At 38.3% G+C, this 24,319-nt stretch overlaps 2 pseudogenes across 1 annotated transcript; both read right to left on the reverse strand.

Annotated features, from left to right (window-relative positions):
• Nucleotides 1-1,917: 1,917 nt before the first annotated feature.
• On the reverse strand, nt 1,918-4,084 carry LOC108527268 (14-3-3 protein zeta/delta-like; annotated as a pseudogene). The gene is made up of 2 exons (XR_001884771.1): nt 3,826-4,084; nt 1,918-3,501 (listed from the first exon to the last, which is right to left on the reverse strand). The product of XR_001884771.1 is annotated as a 14-3-3 protein zeta/delta-like (transcript).
• A 6,387-nt stretch (nt 4,085-10,471) lies between these two features.
• LOC108527259 (sialic acid-binding Ig-like lectin 16) lies at nt 10,472-11,328 on the reverse strand (annotated as a pseudogene).
• Between the last annotated feature and the right edge of the window lie 12,991 nt (nt 11,329-24,319).

Here is a 24,319-nt window from a genome sequence, read left to right on the forward strand (position 1 = left end):
GGTTGGGACCGGATCAAACCGGATCAAACCGGTTGGGGCCGGAGCAAACCGGATCAAGTCGGTTCTGACCGGATCAAACCGGATCAAACCGGTTTCAACCGGATCAAACCGGATCAAACCGGTTACACCGGATCAAACCACCCGATCAAACCGGTTTCAACCGGATCAAACCGGTTCTGACCGGATCAAACCGGATCAATCCGGTTGGGACCGGATCAAACCGGATCAAACCGGTTCGGACCGGAACAAACCGGATCAATCCAGTTGGGACCGGATCAAACCGGTTCGGACCGGATCAAACCGGATCAAACCGGTTCGGACCGGATCAAACCGGATCAAACCGGTTGGGGCCGGAGCAAACCGGATGAAACCGGTTCGGATCGCATCAAACCGGTTTGGACAGGATCAAACCGGATCAAACCGGATCAAACCGGTTGGGACCGGATCAAACCGGATCAAACCGGTTGGGGCCGGATCAAACCGCATCAAACCGGTTTGGACCGACCGGATCAAGCCGGATCAAACCGGTTGGGACCGGATCAAACCGGATCAAACCGGTTTGGACCGTATCAGACCGGAGCAAACCGGTTTGGACCGGATCTGACCAGATCAAACCGGATCAAACCGGTTCGGACCGGATCAAACCGGTTTGGACCAGATCAAACCGGTTCTGACCGGATCAAACCGGTTTGGACCAGATCGAACCGGTTCTGACCGGATCAAACCGGTTGGGACCGGATCAAACCGGATCAAACCGGTTCTGACCGGATCAAACCGGATCAAACCGGTTTCAACCGGATCAAACCGGTTCAGACCGGATCAAACCGGTTTGGACAGGATCAAACCGGATCCAACCGGTTCAAACCGGTTGGGGCCGGATCAAACCGGTAAACAATAGAAAGAACCTAAAAATTAACAACTGATACATTTTTCCCCCATCATCAATATTTATTGAGCATTTACAGTGTACTAGGCACAATAGAACATACAGAAAACATTGTCCCTGCTCTTGAGGAGCTTACATTCTAAAAGAAAAAATACACCTCTTTTAAAATGGCATTTTTGTTTGGTGTTTTCTGCAAAGTACTGAGGAAATATTTTGTTAAAGTGAGCTTTGGGTATAACTTAGCCCCATCATTATTTAGAGAAGAGAGGAAGAAGAAAGTGGAAGGATTTTAAAGGCAGACAATGACAGACCATTCAGGATAGGTAGAGCTTTAAAGGGAGATAAACACAATCTCATCAACTAAGGAGAGATTTACTGCAGTAAATAGGATGAGGGAAATAGTCTGTAGGGTGCAAGCAAAGGAAGCAGGGTGCCTCAGACATTGAGTGGAGCCAGAAAGGTCATGCGGCCTTTTCCCAAGTACATGGCCACCAAGTAAGAATGGTTGGTGACAAGACAGAAGGCTAAAAAAGGAAGGTAATCTTGTGCACCTGACAAATAGAATAAAGGATCAAAATCAAAGGCAGGCTGTAAGAGTATCAAGATATTCTTAAAAACCAGAAAGTGATTTGGAAGCACAAAACTACAGTTAATGCTGTCATGATGGGCCAAGAACAGTGTCATGATGGGCCAAGAACATTGTGGCTTCCTAAGTTAGAAAATGCCATATACCAAAATTTTAAATGGAACACATTACATTGTTTTCCAATCAATCTCCCCCTCTCCCAGAAAAAATAGGAACTCATTTTTTTCAGGGTGGAGAGGAAGAGAGGGGATAATGGGACATGGAAACAGTAGTTATATTAGTAGTATTTTTGTTGTTATGATAAATTTTGTGTTTAAACTTGGTAAAAGCCCATTAGCTGCCAAGAGGGAATAAGGAATAAATTTAAAAAAAAAATGTACAATTTCCTTTAGAGAAATTTCAAAACCGAAAGACTAATTTATATGAAAAACTGTAGAGAAAGTAGTTGAAAAGTCCATTCATAAAACTTTTATTCCACTTACATGAATTTAATACTTGTGTTCTTAACAATTATGCTTGGATTGTTCATGAAAATTTCATAAGACATTAAACAAAGCTAGCCATCATCTCAAGTTATTTCCCTGTTAACTATTTTTACAGCACATGCATGTTAGGCAAGTATCAAAAAAAAAAAAATCGCAAAAGCAAAAAACCTAAAAAAAAGTTAAATACATGGGTTTTTGTTTTACTGCTGTGCTTGATATACATGAAGTAATGAATACCAAGCAATTCATTTTTACTGCATCTTTACTTTTACATTTGTTCTTAGGTTGCCTAAAACATTTAAATACAAATAAAATGAGTGTAGCAAAAATAATGAAAGCTAACAGCAGGTAACTTTACAAATAATGGAATGTGAACCATTTCTGCCCTTATCCAGAGTAAAATGGGTCACAACTTTGTCTAAAGGAATACTTCTGCAGCTGTAGTCAAGGGTGTGCACTTTGAGACTGAATGTTCCACAGATACACATGGTTTAACCTGTGGTATCCATGGGGTATGTTTCTACCACAGCCTTCTAAGTGCTCCAAACCTTAAAGTACCCACAATTACTACCCCTGTGACTGGAACCAATGATCCCTTTTATTCCGCACCAGGACAAACCAATATGTAGGCAATTTTCTTTGCTTAGACATGGAAGCAGTTTTACACTGGCCCTTGTGAAGCCACAATGTACCAAAAGTACTATGCCAAACATTTATAACTTGTATAAAAATTCCACATCCCCATATTGGCCACCTCAAGATGAAAACAGATAACTCCCTAAATGTTAACTGGCTCTACTCCCCTAATATTAAACATAAAAACCACATGGGAAATATAGAAATTCAAATAGAAGTAACATAAACCTGTCATAAATTGTAAACAAAAAACTATTTGTGGGACAGCATGGATGACAAATGGTCTACTGTGAAAATTTTAGAATGAGGCAGACAAAAGTTGGAAGGCTGGTTAATTTTCCCCTCCTTCTCCTGTTTCAGCTTCGTCTCCTTGGATATCCGATGTCCACAATGTCAAGTTGTCTCTCAGTAATCGCATTATTAGCCTTGCTGTCTTTGTATGACTCTTCACTTAATGTATCAAGATCAGCAATGGCTTCATCAAAAGCTGTCTTTGCAAGAGAGCAGGCTTTCTCTGTGGAGTTCAGAATCTCATAATAGAACACAGAGAAGTTAAGGGCCAGTCCCAGTCTGATAGGATGTGTTGGTTGCATTTCCTTTTTGCTGATTTCAAAAACTTCTTGGTATGCTTGCTGTGACTGATCCACAATCCCTTTCCTGTCATCACCAGCGGCAAACTCAGCCAAGTACCATAGTAATCTCCTTTCATTTTCAAATAGAAGACTTTGCTCTCTGCTTGTGAAGCATTGGGGATCAAGAACTTTTCCAAAAGAGACAGTATATCATTGCAGACATCTCTTAGCTCCGTCTCAATTTTCTCTCTGTATTCTCGAGCCATCTGCTATTTTTTCTCAGCACTTCCGTCTTTTGTTCAATACTCGAGAGGACCCTCCAAGATGACCTACGGGCTCCTACACCATTTTTTTTTTTTTTTTTTTTTTTTTTTTTTTTTGAGACGGAGTCTCGCTCTGTCTCCCGGGCTGAGTGCAGTGGCCGGATCTCAGCTCACTGCAAGCTCCGCCTCTCGGGTTTACGCCATTCTCCTGCCTCAGCCTCCCGAGTAGCTGGGACTACAGGCGCCCGCCACCTCGCCAGGCTAGTTTTTTGTATTTTTTAGTAGAGACGGGGTTTCACCGGGTTAGCCAGGATGGTCTTGATCTCCTGACCTCGTGATCCGCCCGTCTCGGCCTCCCAAAGTGCTGGGATTACAGGCTTGAGCCACCGCGCCCGGCCTCCTACACCATTTTTATAAGCAACTGAGAGAAGATTCCTCTCCTCATTGGACAATTCAGCTCCTGGCTCAATTACAGACTTCATGCAGGCTGCCATGTCATCACATCGCTCAGCCTCCTCAGCCAGTTTGGCCTTCTGAACCAGCCCATTTTTATCCATGACTGGATGTTCTGCTGGCTTGGGGGAAGCGGCCTTAGACCTTTTATGGCTCGGAAACGGGAGTGAGGCGTCCAGCCCCTGAGTGTGGCTGAGTGATGTGGAGGCATTCCAATTGAGAGCTCGGAATCTGCCAACAACTGATACTTTTAGAAGATTAATAAAATTAATTTTATCAAATTTCTGGAAATACTGATAAAGAAAAAAAAGGAAGTTGTAAATAGTATATCAAGAATAAAAAATGGGGCAAAACCACAGAGGTAATAGAGAATCTAAAATTTGTATTTTGTGTCAATAATTTTGAAAACTTAGACAAAGGGACATATTTATTAGAAAAATAAACACACACAAAAAAGAAAAAACAGAAAACCTAAATATTCATTTTAACTAATCTTTTTTCTTGTCTTATTGCATAAATAAATAGATGTTTTGATAAGAGACATCCTGGTATTTTAAAAGGGAAAGCTTTTTAAATGGTACTGTTAGGATTCCCCAGAAAAACAGAATGAATAAATGTGCGTGTGTGTGTGTGTATGTGTGTGTGTTTGTGTGTGTGTGTGTGTGTGTGTGTATGTGTGTAAGTTAAAGGAGGTAATTTTAGTGCATTGACTCACATGATTATGGAGGCTGGCAAGTCCAAACTCTGCAAGGTAGGCTAGACCCAACGAAGAGTCAATGCTACAGTTCAATTCTGCAGGTTGTCGGCAGAACTCCCTCTTGGTCAGGTAGGTCTTTCATTCTATTCAGGCCTTTCACTGTTTGGAAAAGGCTCACTCACGTTACAGAGATAATCTGCTTTACTCAAATCCACCAATTTAAATGTTAATCTCATCCAAAAACACTCTGACAGAAACCTCCAGAATAGTGTTGGACAAACTATCTGGGCACCATGGCGCAGCCAAATTGACACATAAAATTAAACATCACAGTTAACTTTGCAGAATTATGAGAGGAGTGACATTATATAATGTATTTTATCAAGATGATTCTGGCTATTGATTAAAAATAGACTATATGGTGAGAATTGTAGACTCAGGGACACCAGAGAAGAAACTACTGCATAATTCATATAAAAGATAATGGAGGCTTGAGCCATTTTTAGTGTCTTTAGCAGTGGCATAGTGAGAGGCCATTAGATTCCAGATATAGTTTGAAGGTAAAACTCATGGGATTTCTTAACAGAGTGAATGTGGGATATTAGAAAAAGAAGAAGAAGAAGAAAGAAAAGAAAGGAATTAAGAACAGTGCCAAGGCTCAGGGATCAAACTACTGGGAAAATTGAGCTTCCCTCAACTAACATAAAAAGCTGTTGGTAGAGCAGGTTTGGAGGAAACCTCAGGAGTTTAAGACGTCAGACATACAAATGGAGATGTTAAGTGAAATAAGCCAGGCACAGAAAGACAAACGTCACATATTCTCACTTACCTATGGGAGCTAAGAATTAAAATAATTGAACTCATGGAGATAGAGAGGAGAAGGATGGTTACCAGAGGCTGGGAAGGGTAGATGGAGTCGGGGTGGAAGGTTGCTGGGGAAGAGGGGATGGTTAATGAGTGAAAAAACCGCCAGAAAGAATAAATAAGACCAAGTATTTGCTAGCATAACAGGGTGACTATAGTACAAATTAATTTAACTGTTCAATTAAAAATAAAAGAGTATAATTGGATTGTTGTAAACCAAAGGATAAATGCTCAAGGTGATGGATACCCTATGTATCCTGATATGATTGTGTTTTTTTATTATTACTCATTGCATGACTATATCAAAATATCTCATGTAACCCATATATATGGTGTATATATATGTGTGTGTGTATATATACATATATATACCTACTATGTGCTCACAACAATTAAAAATTTGAAATTTTTTGAAAAACAAGAGATGTTGAGGAAGCAATTGGCTTCATAATTCTGGAGTTTAGAGGAAGCTTAGAGATATAAATTTGGGAGTTAGTAGCATACTAATGGAATTTAAATCCCCAAAACTATTTGAAATTTAAAGAACCGAATTTAGACAGAGAAAATAACCAAATAACCAAGGACCCTAATCACTCCAAAATTAAGAAGTTAAGATATCAATATTTTCAGATTTGATAAATTTTAATAAAATTAAATTTTTATTGAAAATGCATTTTTTTTTTCTTTTAAGTTCAGGGGTACAAGTGCGTGTGTTTTATATGGGTGAACTCAGGTCATGGGAGTTTGTTGGACAGATGATTTCATCACTCAGATATTAAACCTAGCACCCACTGGTTATTTTTTCTGATTCTCTTCCTCCTCACACCCTCCATTCTCAGTTAGGTCCCACTGTCTGTTGATGCCCTTTTTGTGTCCATGTGTTCTCAGCATTTAGTTCCCACTTATAAGTGAGAACATGCAGTATTTGGTTTTCTGTTCCTGAGTTAGTTTGTTAAGAATAATGGCCACCAACTTCATCCATGTACTTGCAAAGAACAGGATTTCATTCTTCTTTATGGCTCCATGGTGTATGTGTGCCACATTTTCTTTATCCAGGCTATCGTTAATGGGCATTTAGGTGATTTAGGTGGATTCCATGCTTTTGCTCTTGTGAATAGTGCTGCAATGAACATACACATACATGTGTCTTTATGGCAGAATGATTTATATTCCTTTGGGTATACACCTAGCAATGGGATTGCTGGGTTGAATGGCAGTGCTGTTTTAGCTCTTTGAGGAATCTCAACACTGCTTTCCACAGTGTTTGAACTGATTTACACTCCCACCAGCAGTGTATAAGCATTTCCTTTTCTCTGCAAATTCACCAGTATTTGTTATTTTTTGACTGTTTATTAATAGCTATTCTGACTAATGTGAGATGGTATCTCATTGTGGTTTGATTTGCATTTATCTAATGATTAGTGATGTTGAGCTTTTCTTCATATCCTTGTTGACCACATGTATGTCTTCTTTTGAAAAGTATCTATTTATGTCCTTTGCCACGGGGTTTTTTAATGGATTTTTTTCCCTGTAAATTTGTTTATTTGTTTAAGTTATTTATAAATGTTGGATATTAGACCTTTGTTGGATACATAGTTTGCAAAAATTTTCCCCCATTCTGTAGGTTGTTTGTTTACCCTGATGACAGTTTCTTTTGCTGTGCAGAAACTCTTTAAATTTTATTTGACTTGTCAATTTTTGGTTTGGTTGCAATTGCTTTTGGTGTATTCATCATGAAATCTGTGTTCATTCCTATGTCTAGACTGGTATTGCCTAGTTTGTCTTCCAGGGTTTTTATAGTTTTGGGTTTTACATGTAAGACTTTAATCGATCTTGAGTTGATTTTTGTCTATGGTGTAAGGAAGACGTCCAGTTTCAATCTTCTGCATATGACTAGCCAGTTATCCCAGCACCATTTACTGAATAGGGAGTCTTTTCCTCATTGCTTGTTTTTGTCAGCTTTGTTGAAGATTAGATAGTCATAGGGGTGTGGCCTCATTTCTGGGCTCTCTATTCTGTTCCATTGGTCTATGTGCCTGTTTTTGTACCTGTTTTCATGCCATACTGTTTTGGTTACTATGGCCCTGCAGTGTAGTTTGAAGTCAAGTGGCATGATGTCTCCAGCTTTGCTCTTTTTGCTTGAATTGCCTTGGTTATTTGGGCTCTTTTTTGGTTCCATATGAATTTTAAAATAACTTGTTCTAGTTCTGTGAAGAATGTCATTGGTAGTTTGGTAGTAATAACACTGAATCTATAAATTGCTTTGGGCAGTATGGCCATTTTGATAATATTGATTCTTCCTATTCATGAGTATGGGATGTTTTTCCATTTGTTTATATTATCTGTGATTTCTTTGAGCAATGTTTTGTAGTTCTCATTGTACAGATCTTTCACCTCATTGGTTAGCTCTATTCCTTGGTATTTTATTATATTTGTGGCAACTGTGTATGGGATTGCCTTCCTGGTTTGACTCTTGACTTGACTGTTGTTGTTGTATAGGAATGCTAGTGATTTTTGTACATTGATTTTGTATCTGAAATCTTGCAGGTGATGTTTATCAGCTGAAGGGGCTTTTGGCCATAGACTATAGGGTTTTCTGATATAGAAACATGTCATCTACAAACAGGGATAATTTGACTTGCTCTCTTCCTATTTGGATAACTTTATTTGTTTCTTTTGCCTGATTGCTCTGGCTAGGACTTCCAGTACTATGTTCAATAGGAGTTGTGAGACAGGGCATCCTTGTCTTGTGCCAGTTTTCAAGGGGAATACTTCCAGCTTCTGCCCATTCAGTATGATGTTGCCTGTAGGTTTCTCATAGATAGTGCTTATTATTTTGAGGTATGTTCTTGGAAATGCATTTTTAATAAGATAGATGGCACTTAATATTTTTGATTAGTAATGTATTTCTGGATAAACAACTTACTACTATAATGAGAGAGGGTTCACCATAAATTCTATTATAATTTGTTTTATTATGTAGATACTGATAGACATTTCTTATACTATGGGAAATGGAAATTTTATGACAGTATACATATACATGTACTTATATTTATTAATGTACATACCAAAGTTCTATATCATTCATCATCAAAAATTATTTTTAGTGCTATATGAGCTAACAACTTGATTGTTTCCCTCAATTTTGTTGAAAACAGAGAAGTGAAATTTAATTTGCAAATATATTTATTATCCAAAAGCAATCCTTTCCTGAATATCACATTAATATTTAAAATTATCCCTTTGTTTGAAGCCATAAATATTTTGTCTCCCAGAAAATATATCACAATACCCTGAATAGGTAAGAAAGAGGTATGTCCTTCTTTAGAAAAGTAAGGAAAGGAAAACTGTGAAAAGGGTGGTGGGAAAGTAACACTCTCCCCTCCAAAATAGGTGCTTTGTCAGACAGATCAGTCTGAGGACCAAGTATATGTCGAAGTCAAAGATCTGGAAGTTTATTCCTTTAGTCTATTTCAGGCATAGTATCCCTGAGAAGCTCTTACACATGCCATTCAGAGTATGTGTATCTTAGTTGGAATAGTAGAATAAAATTTGGAAAGGCTTAGAAACAAGATCCAGCTCGACACAGCAATAGCAAAATCTTACATTTGCATAAGAAGTTGTAGTTTACAAACTGTGTTTATATTCACTACCTCAATTCTCTCCCTCAACAATCACGTGGGATAATTAAGGCAGAGTTACAGGACAAGAAAAAAAGTTTTCAATGTAGAAAATGTTGTCTTTAAAATGTTTTAGCAACAATGTTTAAAACTTTATTCTTTCCTTTCTTCTCCTCTGTATTCAGACTCTATTATTCACTAATCTGCACCCAAACAGACTTTGAAAGAAATTTGCGTAGTGACATTTCACTACTTCCGTATTGAGGTTCCATTTAGTCCTAAGTTACATACACATAAAAATTTCATCTAAAATTAATGCTAACATAATGGGAAAAATGTATGCTTAATCTATCTCCAGATTAATGCCATCATGTCTGTCTAATTTAGAACTTCCCTGTTCCAAACATCTTTCTTCACCTCTTACTATAAGTGTTACAACTATGTCTGGAAGCAAAAAAAAAAAATTAACATTTATTTTAGGTTCAGGGGTACATGTGCAGGATATGCAAGTTAGCTACATAGGTAAACTTGTGTCATGTGGGTTTCTTGTACAGACTATTTCCTCACCCATGTATTAAGCCTAGTACCCATTAGTTATTTTTCCTGATCCTCTCCCTCCTCTCACCCTCTGAAATGCCCTAGTGTGGGTTGTTCCCCTCTATGTGTCCATGTGTTCTCATAATTTAGTTCCCACTTATGAGTGAGAACATGCAGTATTTGGTTTTCTGTTTCTGCATTAGTTTGCTGAGGATAATGGCCTCCATCTCCATCTATGTCCCTGCAAAGGACATGATCTCATTCTTTTTTTATGGCTGCATAGTATTCCATGGTGTACATGTACCACATTTTCTTTACCCAGTATATCAACCTAAATGCACTTTTAGATATTGTAGGAAATATCTACTCAAGACCTTTGGATGACAGAGATTTTTGAGGTTGTTCCCACGCATGCTGCTCTGGTGTTTATGATAATCCTGGCACATAGCAGATGTTCAGTTATACTTGCTGAGTGAGTCTATGAATACATAATTCAATGTCCTACTTCCATCAAGACCATATAATGAATACACACAGCCCAGGGTGACATTTAAGACTGAGTCTGAAGAATTTTCAAGACCTGGATAGGCAGGGATGGGGAAAGAAGGGCATTTCAGGAGAAGGAACTACACATGCAAAGTCTCAAAGTCACAGAGGCTTGGTCCAGTGGATGTGGGAAGACATTGGATGATACAGGGAGAAGAGGGATCAGGAGCAGAGTCTAGCAGGGGACCGACCCTGCGAGGCCTTCAGTCCAGGCTGTGGTGTTTGCCCTTCATCCTCCAGCATGGAGAGGAAACATGGCCATTCAGATTGTGGAGGAACTGGACAAGCAGGCATCTGGAAGCACAGTCTGGAGGCCTGAGGGATTAGCCTGTGACAGTGTTTGCAGCCTCCACACCCACTGCTGCCCTCACCACCTTCCTCCTGTAGAAACTGACACTGAGGAAGATGAAGCAGATACAGAGAAGCAGGATCTTCACAGCTCCCTCCCTGGTGGCTACCAGAACCACATCCTTCATGGGCCCTGATTTTTCGGAGGAAATATGGGATGAGGCCAATTCAGTTGCTGCATTGTCATGGGAAATGCTGATAACAAGGTACCTGGAGGCATAAGCCACGCAGAGTTGGATGGTCCACCATGCACTCACGCCTGTTCTGGAGAAATCTATGCAGCAATTGTGGTAGGTGTCGTGGTCCTGGGGTCTGAGTGTGAGGTTGAGCACTGAGAAATGGGAGGTTGTTCCAGTTCCTTGGGAGGACAGGGCCTCCCCCATCCAGGAGAAAGAAGGGGTTAGGCATTCCTCAAAAACCCAGGTAAACACACAGATGACTGTCACTGGCTTCCCATGCTCTAGGGCCTTGGGGATGTAGACATCAGGCTTCTGAGTCAGGGCTGTCAGTTCCAGAAAGAATGTATTCATGAAATTATATCTCACAAAGCTTCCTCTCTTCACCTGAAAGGAGTACACTGCCGTATCCTCCATCTGCACATCTCTGATCACCAAGGAGCAACTCTGGTAGTGGGGATCCCCAGTGAGCTGGAATCGGCCCTAGGTACTTATTTGCACTACTTATTTTGAGTTGTTTGTTGCCACTAGAGCACTCATGTTTGTGTTGGTCCCTTCTTTGAACCAGTGGCCACAGGCTGGGGTAGACTCATCCAGCCCCTCAGTGGGTAGGAGAAGGAGAAGGTCACAGAGACACACAGTCCCTCCTGTACCATCTCTGACTCCTGCACTTGCAGCCAGAATCTCCCATCCAGAGCCTGAAACCCGCTCAGCAGCAAAGAGAGCAGTAGCAGCAAAGGAGGCACAGCGACCTGCCTGAGACAGGCCTATTCCCTGGCTGTGCTGTGAGTGACTCAGGAAGCTAGAGGCAGAAGTGGAAGTTGAAGGTGGGAGCTGAGCCCTGGGGCCTTGCCCACTAGCCCTCCCAGCTCTCCTGGGACCCAGCCTGTGAGCTGGTCCTTCCAGAGCCCTCTCTGGCACTGGAAGCAAAAATGTATTCAATAAGAAAACTTGAGGATAAATTTCTGTGCAGTAAATCTGGTTTTTCCTCAATGAATGGACCTGGCTTTCATGAAGGTTTATAGGTAATTGTATCTTGTATTTCAATGTACTTCACATTGAGATACACCAGTCAGAACTGATCATAAAAGTTGTGGACTTTGACAAAAGTATGTATAGGCACACATCAAAATATAACCTATCAAATAAATTACACTTGTGCTAGTCTTGCACTGGTTGATTTTTGTGATGTGAAAGACCATGTGTCTAGGAGCTCATTACATGGACTTCAAACCTTCAGCACCATGGTCAGCATCTACTTTGCCATAAGTTTCAGAAAAGGCTGGTCATGAATATCAGGTTTCATTGGATTTCAGAGGTGAAGGAGCCTTTAAGTCAACCAATCTACTACCCACTGAATTCCTGCATTTTTCTCTACTGTCATCCAGACTCTGCCTTAGGTGGTCAGCATCATCTTATGGTTACAGTAACAGGTATAGTTCATTTGATTAATCCCATTTACATGAATGAAACACGGAGGCTAAAGCAGCCCTACAGCTCAGAAAGAAATGTTTATTATAGATAAATTGTTTATTCCAGATAACATGTTTATTCCAGACATAAAATTTTATTTTAGCGTCCGGTATATATTGGTACATTTGGTTTACTGACTTTATTTACTACAACAACCCTTTATTGAGTGTTATGCAAACTTTTTCTAGGAACTGAAATGGGATGAAAATCAAACATAAGGAAGACAAAATCCTTTATCTCAAAGAATTCATACTTAAGTAGGAGATAGAGACAAGAATATAACAACTTATAATATCACAATAAAGTCTACAGTCTAAACAAATGTGCTGGGACAGCATAGAAGAAGCAATTAATTATATTCTGAGTGGCAATTACTAGGAGAGGTGACACTGAAAAATAAGTCAACATTTTAAAGGGAGATAAGCAACAGAAGAAAACCAGAGAGAGTAAACTATATGGACTAAGTCACAGAATAGCAAAAATACATAGTGTTTTGAATTTTCTCATATGGGATTGTCAAATAACTCACAGTGAATAGATCTTTGGAGTTCCCAAGATGCTTAATAGCAGCAGCAAAAAGTAATAGAAGGTAGTGGTGTACTTAACATGATTTAACCAGAACTGCAAAGTCCTATGCCCTTCAAAATATGTCTTTCTATGCAGGTGTTTTTGTGTCTAAAATTATAAAATTCATTCCTTTAGTATATCCCTAATAACATCTTAGTGTTTGTGACTGAACCAGACATATTCTTAACCACGAGAGAGGACTGCTGTAAAAGCATGACAAGCATGGAATAGGTACTGCAAGTTAGGAAAGGAGGTTGTAGCAAGAGAGTACAAGAGACACGCTTCATATTTCTGCCTAGTTGCAAACCCTAAATATACATCTGGCATATAAAATACATTAAGCATCAAAATCCAGTAGTCAATAAACATTTATTGGGTACACACTGTGTCAGAAATTCTCCAATAAATGAATAAAACACACATTCTTTCCTTGAAGAGCTACACTCAACTGGGAAGGATAGATGGTAAAAGGGTAATTTCAGTATGGCATGACATGTGCTTTGACAAAGATTTTAAAAAGAATTCTGCGGATACTTTAACTGTCAAGAGGCTTGAGGAATGCTTCATGGAAGAGAAAATAGTAAAGCTAATTTTTTGAGTGGTGTTTAAAGGATAATAAAGAGGACAGTATATTCTAGGCAAAGAAAATAGCATAAGCAAATGCACAGAGTTTTAAAATAGCATCTTTTATATGGAGAACAATATGCGGGAACATATGCATAAAAATATATCTAGATACACAGTTTAAATGTGGGGCATCCTGAAACATGAAGAAATTCAGGATACTATTTTCTTGCCAATAATAATTGCTTTGGTACAGTGATCTAGAAATTTTAGTTTGAAAATTTGTTGGGAAGCATTTCTAAATCAAACTTAATACCACCTTTATTGATTTAATTATTTCAATAAGTATTTATTAAGCTAGCTAGAAAAAATCCAGAGAAAGCAGGAATTGGAAATATCAAATTACAAAATTATTTTCGATTTCAAGAATGGCAGAATGGCAGTATCTGTATAGAAAATGTATGTTATTCAACTAACAGGCAAAAAAAACACGTAGCATCATAATGACAGGATCAAATTCACATATAACAATATTAACTTTAAATGTAAATGGACTAAATTCCCCAATTAAAAGACACAGACTGGCAAATTGGATAAAGAGTCAAGACCCATCAGCGTGGTGTATTCAGGAGACCCATCTCACATGCAAAGACACACATAGGCTCAAAATAAAGGGATGGAAGAAAATTTAACAAGCAAATGGAAAACCAAAAAAGGCAGGAGTTGCAATCCTAATCTCTGATAAAACAGACTCAGATAAAACCAGCAAAGATCAAAAGAGACAAAGAAGGGCATTGCATAGTGGTAAAGGAATCAATGCAGCAAGAAAAGCTAACTCTCCTAAATATATATGCACCCAATAAAGGAGCACCCAGATTCATAAAGTTCTTAGAGACCTACAAAGAGACTTAGACTACCACACAATAATAGGAGATTTTAACACCCCACTGTCAATATTAGACAGATCAACGAGACAGAAAATTAACAAGGATATTCAGGACTTGAACTCAGCTCTGGACCAAGCAGACCTAATAGACATCTACAGAACTCTCCACCCCAAATAAACAAAATATACATTTTTCTAAGTGCCACATGGCACTTATTCTAAAATTGACCACATAATTGGAAGTAAAACACTCCTCAGCAAATGTAAAATAATGGAAATCATAACAGTCTCTCAGACCACAGTGCAATCAAATTAGACCTCAGGAATAAGAAACTCACTCAAAACTGCACAACTACATGGAAACTGAACAACTTGCTCCTAAATGACTACTGGGCAAATAATGAAATTAAGGCAGAAATAAAGATGTTCTTTGAAACCAATGAGAATAAAGACACAAAGTACCAGAATCTCTGGGACACATTTAAAGCAGTGTGTAGAGGGAAATTTATAGCATTAAATGCCCACAAGAGAAAGCAGGAAAGATCTAAAATTGACACCTAACATCGAAATTAAAAGAACTAGAGAAGCAACAGCAAACAAATTCAAAATCTAGCAGAAGACAATAAATAACTAAGATCAGAGCAGAACTGAAGGAGAGACATAAAAAAACCTTCAAAAAATCAATGAATCCAGGAGCTGGTTTTTAGAAAAGATCAACAAAATAGACCGCTAGCCAGACTAACAAAGAAGAAAAGAGAGAAAAGAATCAAATGAGAAAAGAATCAAATAGACGCAATAAAAAATGATACAGGGGATATCACCCCTGATCCCACAGAAATACAAACTACCATCAGAGAATACTATAAACAACTCTACACACATAAACTAGAAAATCTAGAAAAAATGGATACATTCCTGGACACATACACCTTTCCAAGACTAAACCAGGAAGAAGTTGAATCCCTGAATAAACCAATAACAAGTTCTGAAATTGAGACAGTATTTAATAGCCTACCAACCAAAAAAAGCCCAGGACCAGACAGATTCACAGTTGAATTCTCACAGAGATACGAAGAGGATTGGTACCATTCTTTCTGAAACTATTCCAAACAATAGAAAAAGAGAGAATCCTCCGTAACTCATTTTATGAGGCCAGCCCCATCCTGATACCAAAATCTGGCAGACACAAAACAAAAAAAGAAAATTTCAGGTCAATATCCCTAATGAACATTGATGCAAAAATCCTCAATAAAATACTGGCAAACTGAATCCAGCAGAACATAAAAATGCCTATCCACCACGATCAAGTTGGCTTCATATCTGGGATGCAAGGATGGTTCAACATACACAAATCAATAAATGTAATCTATCACAAAAACAGAATCAATCACAAAAACCACATGATTAACTCAATAGATGCAGAAAAGGCCTTTGACAAAATTCAACACCCCATGCTAAAACTCTCAATAAACTGGGTATCGATGGAACGTATCTCAAAATAATAAGAGCTATTTATGAAAAACATACAGCCAGTATCATACTGAATGGGCAAAAACTGGATGCATTCCCTTTGAAAACTGGCACAAGACAAGGATGGCCTCTCTCACCACTCCTATTCAACATAGTGTTGGAAGTTCTGGCCAGGGCAATCAGGCAAGAGAAAGAAATAAAGGTATTTAAATATGAAGACAGGAAGTCAAATTGTCTCTGTTTGCAGATGACGTGATCATATATTTAGAAAACCCCATCGTCTCAGCCAAAAATATCCTTAAGCTGATAAGTGACTTCAGCAAAGTCTCAGGATACAAGATCAATGTGCAAAAATCACAAGCATTCCTATACACCAATAACAGACAGAGAGCCAAATCATGAGTGAACTCTCATTCACAACTGCTACTAAGAGAATAAAATAGCCAGGAATCCAACTTACAAGAGATGTGAAGGACCCCTTCAATGAGAACTACAAACCACTGCACAAGGATTTAAGAGAGGGCACAAACAAATGGAAAAACATGCCACGCTCATGGATATGAAGAATCAATATAGTGAAACTGTCCATACTGCCCAAAGTAATTTATAGATTCAATGCTATCCCCATCAAACTACCGCTGACTTTCTTCACAGAATTGGAAAAAATACTTCAAACTTCATACGGAACCAAAAAAAAAGAGCCCTCATAGCCAAGACAATCCTAGGCAAGAAGAACAAAGCTGAAGGGATCATGCTACCGGACTTCAAGCTATACTATAAGTCTACAGTAACCAAAACAGCATGGTACTGGTAACAAAACAGATATGTAGACCAATGGAACACAACAGAGGCCTCAGAAATAACACCACACATCTACAACCATCTGATCTTTGACAAACCTGACACAAACAAGCAATGGGGAAAAGATTCCCTATTTAATAAATGTTGTTGGGAAAACTGGCTAGTCATATGCAGAAAACTGAAATTGGAAAACTTCCTTACACCTTATACAAAAATCAACTCAAGATGGATCAAAGGCTTAAACATAAGACCTAAGACCATAAAAGTCCTAGAAGAAAACCTGGGCAATACTATTCAGGACATAGGTATGGGCAAAGACTTCATGTCTAAAGCACCAATAGCAATGGCAACAAAACCCAAAATTCATAAATGAGATCTAATTAAAGTAAAGAGCTGCACAGCACAAGAAACTGTCATCAAAGTGAACAGGTAACCTACAGAATGGGAGAAAAGTTTGCAATCTATCCATCTGACAAATGACTAATATCCAGAATCTACAAGGAACGTCAACAAATTTACAAGAAAAAAAACAAACAACGTCATCAAAAGGGTATGGCCAAAGGATATAAGCAGAAACTTCATAAAAGAGGACATTTATGCAGCCAATAGACATATGAAAAAATGCTTATCATCACTGGTCATTAGAGAAATACAAATCAAAACCATAATAGGATACCGTCTCAAGCCAGTTAGAATGGCAATCATTAAAAGTCAGGAAACAACAGTTGCTGGAAAGGATGTGGAGAAATAGGAATGCTTTTACACTGTTAGTGGGAGTGTAAATTAGTTCAACCATTATGGAAGACAGTGTGGTGATTCCTCAAGGATCTAGAACTAGAAATATCATTTGACCCAGCAATCCCATTACTGGGTATATACCCAAAGGATTATAAATCATTCTACTGTAAAGACACATGCACACGCATGTTTATTGTGGCACTATTCACAATAGCAAAGACTTGGAACCAACCCAAATGTCCAACAATAATGGACTGGATAAAGAAAATGTGGCACATACACACCATGGAATAGTATGCAGCCATAAAAAAGGATGAGTTCATGTCCTTTGCAGGGACATGGATGAAGCTGGAAACCATCATTCTCAGCAAACTATCACAAGAACAGAAAACGAAACACCACATGCTCTTACTCATAAGTGGGAGTTGAACAATGAGAACACATAGACATAGGGAGGGGACCATCATGCACTGGGGCCTGTCAGAAGGTGGGGGCTAGGGGAAGGATAACATTAGAAGAAATACCTAATGTAGGTGACAGGTGGATGGATGCAGCAAACCAGCATGTCACGTGTATACCTATATAACAAAACTGCACGTTCTGCATATGTACCCCAGAACTTAATGTATAATAAAAATTTTTTTAAAAAATGTATGTCATTTTAAGCCCAGCTTTATTAAAGATTGATCATTCTTTTATTAATTAAATATGTGAGAAGTGATTCTGTAAATTGCGAATCACTGTGATAAATGCACTCCATAAGTAGTTGTATCTTTATTAAAGAGCTTTCTTGGTTTAATGCAAGGCCTAAGTTTAATGGATAAATGGCATCCAAACATTGGCAGAAGAATAATCAAATAAATGGGGTCAAGTGCATTGATCTCAGTGAGAAAAGATACTTGTGAAAGGCTGAATTCAACTTAATTTAGTGTGTATCTACTGAATACCAGGATAAAACATCAAAGGGCTTGAGAAATACATAGTCTATCTAGGGAGGCAGTTATAAACAACATGAGTTGTGACGAGCTACAAAAACAAAGACAAAAAAAGCAATTAATTTTATTTGAGAAACTGAAAGGTTAAGAACATTTTCATAGTAATGACATTAAAAGCTGAGTTTAAAATGAGTCCATCAAGTAAACAAATTTAGGAGGAAGAAGCAAATTCACAGAAGTTTAAAGTGCATTTTATTTGGGAAATGGCAAGTAATGTGGAGTGACTAAAGGTATCCCACACAGGGTTTTGGTTGATGAGGTGATCTGACATATTGAGTTTGGACTTCATTCTGTAGGTAACAGGAATCCATTAAGAGTTCTGAAACAGGAGTGTAATAGCCAAGTTTGTGTTATAGAAAGAAATGCTTGTCAACAGCAGAAGATAGAGTTTCAGGAGAGAGAAGTGGAGGAATCATGCAGAAGGTAGTTGAAATTACTGAGGTTGGCTACAGCTCACTAACAGGCATTGTTTCTTTTTTTCCTGTGACTGCACCTATGGTTCTCCCTTTACTCCCTTTGCCCTGACATTCCCCTCAAGACCATGAGCTCAGAGTACCTAGTGCTTTCCCAGTCAAAGAAAATTTATTGTCCATTAGACTATAAAACTAATGAGAGTAGGGTCCGGGCCAATCTTATTCACCATCAAATTCCTAGTGTCTGGCATATAAAAAGTTATCAATTAATGCTTTTTGGATGAATAAATGAAATTAGAGGTGTTATGAGTGGAGCAGAAAGAAAGTGAAAACAAAGAGAAATTTGGAAGTAAGTCAAAGGAGGAGCTGCTAGTAACTGGTGGCAGCATCTAGGAAATATTATTTCAAAAGATCCGTGGTGTAAGAATCTGGAAGGACTGGATGACTAGCTTGAAGTTCTAGTGATTAGCATGGAAAGGCAATTTTAACNAGATGGATCAAAGGCTTAAACATAAGACCTAAGACCATAAAAGTCCTAGAAGAAAACCTGGGCAATACTATTCAGGACATAGGTATGGGCAAAGACTTCATGTCTAAAGCACCAATAGCAATGGCAACAAAACCCAAAATTCATAAATGAGATCTAATTAAAGTAAAGAGCTGCACAGCACAAGAAACTGTCATCAAAGTGAACAGGTAACCTACAGAATGGGAGAAAAAGTTTGCAATCTATCCATCTGACAAATGACTAATATCCAGAATCTACAAGGAACGTCAACAAATTTACAAGAAAAAAAACAAACAACGTCATCAAAAAGGGTATGGCCAAAGGATATAAGCAGAAACTTCATAAAAGAGGACATTTATGCAGCCAATAGACATATGAAAAAATGCTTATCATCACTGGTCATTAGAGAAATACAAATCAAAACCATAATAGGATACCGTCTCAAGCCAGTTAGAATGGCAATCATTAAAAAGTCAGGAAACAACAGTTGCTGGAAAGGATGTGGAGAAATAGGAATGCTTTTACACTGTTAGTGGGAGTGTAAATTAGTTCAACCATTATGGAAGACAGTGTGGTGATTCCTCAAGGATCTAGAACTAGAAATATCATTTGACCCAGCAATCCCATTACTGGGTATATACCCAAAGGATTATAAATCATTCTACTGTAAAGACACATGCACACGCATGTTTATTGTGGCACTATTCACAATAGCAAAGACTTGGAACCAACCCAAATGTCCAACAATAATGGACTGGATAAAGAAAATGTGGCACATACACACCATGGAATAGTATGCAGCCATAAAAAAGGATGAGTTCATGTCCTTTGCAGGGACATGGATGAAGCTGGAAACCATCATTCTCAGCAAACTATCACAAGAACAGAAAACGAAACACCACATGCTCTTACTCATAAGTGGGAGTTGAACAATGAGAACACATAGACATAGGGAGGGGACCATCATGCACTGGGGCCTGTCAGAAGGTGGGGCTAGGGGAAGGATAACATTAGAAGAAATACCTAATGTAGGTGACAGGTGGATGGATGCAGCAAACCAGCATGTCACGTGTATACCTATATAACAAAACTGCACGTTCTGCATATGTACCCCAGAACTTAATGTATAATAAAATTTTTTTAAAAAATGTATGTCATTTTAAGCCCAGCTTTATTAAAGATTGATCATTCTTTTATTAATTAAATATGTGAGAAGTGATTCTGTAAATTGCGAATCACTGTGATAAATGCACTCCATAAGTAGTTGTATCTTTATTAAAGAGCTTTCTTGGTTTAATGCAAGGCCTAAGTTTAATGGATAAATGGCATCCAAACATTGGCAGAAGAATAATCAAATAAATGGGGTCAAGTGCATTGATCTCAGTGAGAAAAGATACTTGTGAAAGGCTGAATTCAACTTAATTTAGTGTGTATCTACTGAATACCAGGATAAAACATCAAAGGGCTTGAGAAATACATAGTCTATCTAGGGAGGCAGTTATAAACAACATGAGTTGTGACGAGCTACAAAACAAAGACAAAAAAAGCAATTAATTTTATTTGAGAAACTGAAAGGTTAAGAACATTTTCATAGTAATGACATTAAAAGCTGAGTTTAAAATGAGTCCATCAAGTAAACAAATTTAGGAGGAAGAAGCAAATTCACAGAAGTTTAAAGTGCATTTTATTTGGGAAATGGCAAGTAATGTGGAGTGACTAAAGGTATCCCACACAGGGTTTTGGTTGATGAGGTGATCTGACATATTGAGTTTGGACTTCATTCTGTAGGTAACAGGAATCCATTAAGAGTTCTGAAACAGGAGTGTAATAGCCAAGTTTGTGTTATAGAAAGAAATGCTTGTCAACAGCAGAAGATAGAGTTTCAGGAGAGAGAAGTGGAGGAATCATGCAGAAGGTAGTTGAAATTACTGAGGTTGGCTACAGCTCACTAACAGGCATTGTTTCTTTTTTTCCTGTGACTGCACCTATGGTTCTCCCTTTACTCCCTTTGCCCTGACATTCCCCTCAAGACCATGAGCTCAGAGTACCTAGTGCTTTCCCAGTCAAAGAAAATTTATTGTCCATTAGACTATAAAACTAATGAGAGTAGGGTCCGGGCCAATCTTATTCACCATCAAATTCCTAGTGTCTGGCATATAAAAGTTATCAATTAATGCTTTTGGATGAATAAATGAAATTAGAGGTGTTATGAGTGGAGCAGAAAGAAAGTGAAAACAAAGAGAAATTTGGAAGTAAGTCAAAGGAGGAGCTGCTAGTAACTGGTGGCAGCATCTAGGAAATATTATTTCAAAAGATCCGTGGTGTAAGAATCTGGAAGGACTGGATGACTAGCTTGAAGTTCTAGTGATTAGCATGGAAAGGCAATTTTAACTTGAATTGAATATTTTTTTTACCTAATGCTCACCAAAAAGGAGTTTGTTTTGTTTCGGTTTGGGTTTTATAAAATTTTTTAAATTATTTTTTAATCTTTTGTGGGTACCCAGTAGGTGTATGTATTTATGGGGAACATGAGATGTTTTGATACAGGCATGCAATGTGAAATAAGCACATCATGGAGAATGGGGGATCCGTCCCCTCAAGCATTTATCCTTGAGTTACAAACAATCCAATTACATTCAAGTTATTTTAATATATACGATTAAGTTATTATTGACTATAGTCACTCTATTGTGTTGTCAAATAGTAGGTCTTATTCATTCTATCTTTTTGTTCCCATTAACCACCCCCACACCTCCCCCACTACCCTTCCCAACCTCTGGCAAGCCATCTGAGAAAAGAATCTAAGAGACAGTCTAACAGATGTAGATGGCCAGAATATAATTTACTGTAAAAAAAAAAATGCCAAGTGAAACAAAACCGGCCTCTAAAAAATATGTGTATTTGTAAAATGCCTCTCCATATTTCAGCTAGAATTCTGAGATTTTCATACTAGAGTGTGAAGCTAGGCTGATAGCGTGAGGAATAAGATAATTTCTCTGGAAAGATTTAAAAGATTTATTTTTAGAAAGAAAGAAAATTTGACACCAGAGGCCCTTTTGCCCTAATGTGCAATGGAAAGAATCAGCTGCAAAAGCCTTTCTAAAAGCTGAGATTCAACTCTTGAAACCTGAAAAGTTAACATCAGGGTCTCAGGTGACATAAATTTACTTCTCATCCTGCAATATCAATTTCATAAATACAAATAATAAAATTGTTTACTTAAAATTCAATGCAATAATTATTTTCGAGCAGTTAACATGATTTAGCCCTTTGGTAGAGTTTGGGAAGAAATGCGGGATAGTATTTTCCTCATTTTCAAATGTAAAAATATTGTTGTAGTCATTTGGAATGTTTATGCCCTCCAAAAATTTGTATGTTAAAGCCCTCACTCCCCAAGTGGGTGTTTTTAGAGATGGGGCCTCTAGGGAAGTGATTAAAGTTAGGTGGAACCCTGATCCTATGAGATTAGTGTACTTACCAGAAACATCAGAGAGCTCCCTCTTGTTCTTTCTCCTCATGCTCATACACCAAGAAAAAGACATGTTAGGACACAGTGAAAGGCAGCCATCTACAAATGAGGAGAGCCCTCACCAGGAACAGACCTTGCCAGACCTTGATCTGGGACTTTTTACCTCCAATACTATGAGAAAATAAATCTCCATCCTTTAAGCCTATCACAGTGTGGTATTTTGTAGAGCAGCCTCAGGAGACTAATATAACTTTTAGTAATTGAATCAGGACATGTGTTCAAGTCTTCTGACTTCAAATTTCAAGCTTTCCTTACAGTGCCAAGTATTTTAAAATCTAGGGATCCAGTTATAAAAGAAAAATGTATGTGAAACGAAGAGAAAATTACAACAAATGAGAAAATATTCAATTAAATATAATCAAATTCAGAGAGAGGAGTTATCATTTAAGAAGATTTTATAGAGGACTTAAGGATTGGTAGAACTTTGAATGGATGGTAAGGAGATGGTTGGGTGGAGATAGTGGAGAAAATATACAAGAAAGGACAGAAATGAGCTTGGAAGATTGGGCAAAGGGGTCTTACATTTTATGGGGGAATTGGGATCTGAAGAATGATTAGTAAGGTAAGCCTAGTCATGGGCTTGAAATGGTATCAGAGCCTGGAGCAGCTCCAGCAGGAAAAGTGTCTCACAGTTGAACTCATCTCTACTCCTGAGGCAGCAGTGGAGACTGGGTTGGGTCTGTCAGGATGGAATATCTTCACCATAAAGTCCAGGAGCTAAGATGGTACTTAACTACCTCTAGACCAAAGGACTCCTCTGGGATTGGAGTTTTACAGGAGTACACCTCACCAAAAAGGGCTGTGTAAGCATGTCTGTTAATAGAGTCTCAAAGGTCTTTAAGAATTGAAACGAAGATGGGTAGAGAGAGGCCAGGAGTCTATGATAGAGAGGAGTGCCAAAGTGTGCTAAAATATACCTAGGATTTGTTTTAATCAGGCATGATGAGGCCAATAGATCAGGAAATTATTCCATTGAAAAGATAGTTTATTACTTACAGTTTCCAAGAGGAAGGAACATGCCATGTGACATAGGGCCACATGGGGAAGTACCCACTCAGTTGGGAGGCAGAAGGAAAGAAGGGGAAAATATGGACCAGGGCCTGTATTAGGTTTCTGTGGGAAGGAATGTGTGAGGTAGGGTAGGTACACTGAGCAAGCTTAGGATCGGACAATTTGAATAATTTCAAAGGGCTCTGGCATCTAGGGTGGTATTCAGTTGTCTGGTACCTGGTCCTCAGGTAATTTAAGGCAGGGAAGTATTGGTTTGGTGTATGAGAATTTGAGAAAGGAGGTTAGTGAGAGTCTGAGCTCTGGTTGGTTGACTTGCATATCAAAAGCATGCTCACAGGCAAGTTGCTTGCAATGTCTAGGAATCAGCAAACCCTGGGAGGGGCAGTCCCTCCCTAAGTCCCCATGACCTCCCAAGATGTCAAACCATTATAAAACATAGGAAATAAAAAACACGATTAATACACAAAGCACTATCCAAAATGTATAGAATAAAAGAGTGAAATAAAGGGATAGGTAAGGAGCCAGGAAGCAATATCAACCTGATACCTGGATCTCAAAATATTTGACTTAGCCACTTAGATTCAGATATAGAGCTAGATAATGATAGATAGCTATATAGATGATAGCTAGATAGCTAAATGCTGATAGAATATAGCTAGATGATAGATAGATAGATAGATAGATAGATAGAT

Source organism: Rhinopithecus bieti, unplaced genomic scaffold, assembly GCF_001698545.2.
Source record: "Rhinopithecus bieti isolate Rb0 unplaced genomic scaffold, ASM169854v2 scaffold_4101, whole genome shotgun sequence".
Taxonomy (NCBI): Eukaryota; Metazoa; Chordata; class Mammalia; order Primates; family Cercopithecidae; genus Rhinopithecus; species Rhinopithecus bieti.